Source organism: Pan troglodytes, chromosome 7, assembly GCF_028858775.2.
Source record: "Pan troglodytes isolate AG18354 chromosome 7, NHGRI_mPanTro3-v2.0_pri, whole genome shotgun sequence".
Classification (NCBI taxonomy): Eukaryota; Metazoa; Chordata; class Mammalia; order Primates; family Hominidae; genus Pan; species Pan troglodytes.
Genome location: NC_072405.2, coordinates 41930562 through 41933697, shown reverse-complemented (window position 1 = coordinate 41933697; position 3136 = coordinate 41930562). Strand labels below are relative to the sequence as shown.

The following is a 3136-nucleotide window of genomic DNA, read 5'->3' as shown; positions in this document are numbered from 1 at the left end:
AAAAAAAGGTAGGGGGTGGGGAGCAGCACAGTGGAAGCCCTCACCAGTGCCGGACCTGCCACTTGTCCAGAGGGCCATGACTGGGGATGTACTTGACCCTGCAGCCATCTGGGATAAGCTGCTTCTCAGCCACTATGTCTTCTCATTCATCCACATTGAACTTGGTAAAGCCCCACTTCTTGGAGATGTGGATCTTCTGGTGGCCAGGGAACTTGAACTTGGCCCTGCATGGCGCCTCAATCACATGCTCCTTGTTCTGCAGCTTGGTGCAGATGGACTTAACTTGGCCAATGTGAACCCTGGCCACAGTGCCCTGGGGCTTTCCAAAGGCACCTTGAATGCCTGTTTCGAGCCTACATCGGGGGTAGTGCAAGGTCAGAGACATGAACGTACATTTGAAAGGCCTGTCTCCAAGGACCCTTAGAGCAACCCATACAAGAAACAGGCCATGTACACCACCAAGAAAGCTGCTGTTTGCAGCCATTGCACACTGGGATCAGAACTTCTTTCTTATCAATCTCATCTCCTCTCCCATTCATTTTTTCTCCCTCTTCCTTTCTTTCCTCTTTTTTTCACCTTTCATCGCAGTCTAGTCTCTATCATGGCTGAGAACGCCAAGCCATTGCAAAACCCCTCCTGATGGGCTACGATAGTCATGAATAGTTCAAAGGATACACAGATTACTAAGAGTACACCCAAACGGTTTAACCCAAATGTGGGTTTAAGCACCCACAGCAACCAGCTCTGAGTTTCTGAATGTTTACTTATATATGTCTATTATTTCTCAAGATGATGCTGATATCCTCAAAGACAGGAATAGAATCCATGGCGACTTTGATGCAATGTGAAGGCGGCCATCAAATACCAACCTAAATGAAGAAAAAACTAGATTTGCTTAAGTGTAGGAGAAATTGATTTGAAAGCATAGTGGATGTCAAGTTGGTCATAAGGCAGAAAAAAGTCAAAATGAATCCAAAATGCAATAGCACAATTATAACATGCCGAGAAGTCCTTTCTGCCTTCAATACTGACCAAATTTCTATTGGATTCCTTTACTCTCATTTTACATCTGCAGAAAAACAGGGAGGCTGTAAAAAGTGCCATGAGGGGCCAGGTACAGTGGTTTACACCTACAATCCCAGCACTTTGGGAGGCTGAGACAGGAGGATCGCTTGAGCCCAGGAGTTTGAGACCAGTCTGGGCACTATAGTGAGACCCCAGCATATATATATATATATATATATGCTGCCATGAGGAAGAAATTGAAAGAGTATTTTTAAATCTGGAGGGACAAAGACCAAGAGACAAGCAAGTTGGTGGTCATCAGTATTATGTTGTAAGCATGAATCTCCATTGCAAACTCAGATATTCTAGAAATTACAGTTTTCCTCCCATTAAATTGATGCTGAGCTACCAACCTTCTGAGATCATGGGAAATCCATACCCTGTCTGCAATGCTGTCTTTCTTTCCATAAATATTCATGTACCTCAGAGTCACACGGATCAACACTACCCAGCCATCCTTCTGTACACACCATTTAACCACTAAGCTGCTGGTCTCCTGGGCACCTTTTCTGGCCCCGCCCCTATCTGTCACCCTTCGTGCCTAATGTCAAGTGCAGGAAGCTTACTGAAGTGTCAAAGGCACAGACACTGGGTGACAGTGCGAGACCCTGTCACAAAAAAAAAAAAAAAAAATGCATTTCAAAGCAGATACCAGTAAGCTTCTTATATTAACTTGTGCTGCTAGCTTCTCTTTTTGTGAGTTAACTGAGGATGACTAGAAATCTGCCTTGAATATGAAGATGAGCAGAGAACTTGCTGACAGATTTTTGAAGAGTAGCTCTGACTTCAGGGTGGTTTCAGGAATAACTCAGCTATATGGCTGGGTGTGGTGGCTCCCGACTGTAATCCCAGCATTTTGGGAGGCCAAGGTGGGAGGATCACTTGAGCCCAGGAGTTTGAGACCAGCCTGAGCAACATAGTGAGACCCCCATGCCTGCAAAAAATTTAAACAAAGGTGAGCTGGGTGTGGTGGGCCCATGGACCCAGCTACACAGGAGGCTGAGATGGGAGAACTGATTGAGCTCAGGAGGTCGAGCCTACAAGTGAGCTATGATCACACCACTGCACTCCAGCCTGGGCAAAAGAGTGAGACCCTGTCCCAAAAAAAAAAAAAAAAAAAAAAAGGAATAACTCAGATATGAAATCACTTCATATTTATGTATTTATTTATTTATTTGGTATGGCAGGGACAGAGTTTCACTCTTGTCACCCAGGCTGGAGTACAATGGCGTGATCTCAGCTCACTGCAACCTCCGCTTCTTGGATTCAAGCGATTCTCCTACCACAGCCTCACGAGTAGCTGGGATTACAGGCGCCTGCCACCACACCCAGCTGATTTTTGTATTTTTAGTAGAGACAGGGTTTCATCATGTTGGCCAGGCTGGTCTCGAACTCCTGACTTCAGGTGATCCACCCATCTTGGCCTCCCAAAGTGCTGGGATTATAGCCATGAGCCACTGCACACAGCCTATTTCATATTTAAAATGTGGTGGCAGTGACAAAGAGTTGACTGCCTCACTTAGCTTTTCTTTTTTTTTTTTTTTTCGTTGAGACATGATCTGATATGGTTTGGCTGCTCCCCCACCTAAAATCTCATCTTAAATTGTAACCCCTATAATCCCCATAATCCCCGTGTGTCAAGGGCAGGACCAAGTGGAGGTAATTGGATCATGGGGGTGGTTCCCCCATGCTGTTCTCATGATAGTGAGTCTCACGAGATCTGATGGTTGTTTAAGCATCTGGCATTTCCCGTGCTTGCACTCACTCTGTCCGTCCTGCTGTCCTGTGAAGAAGGTGCCTGCTTTTCCTTTGCCTCGTGCCATGATTGTAAGTTTCCTGAGGCCTCCCCAGCAATGCAGAACTGTGAGTCAATTAAACCTCTTTCCTTTATAAATAACCCAGTCTCGGGTATTTCTTCATAGCAGCATGAGAACAGAGTAACATAGGGTCTCACTCTGTCACCGAGGCTCTGGAGTGCAGTGGCACAGTCATGGCTCACTGCAGCCTCGACCTTCTGGGCTCAGGTGATCCTCGCACCTCAGCCTCCCAAGTAGCTGGGACTACAGGTTTG

The 3136-nt window shown here is 46.0% G+C and overlaps 1 pseudogene; it reads right to left on the bottom strand.

Moving 5' to 3' along the window:
- Positions 1-402: 402 nt before the first annotated feature.
- On the bottom strand, positions 403-523 carry LOC112204281 (small nucleolar RNA SNORA70; annotated as a pseudogene).
- Between the last annotated feature and the right edge of the window lie 2613 nt (positions 524-3136).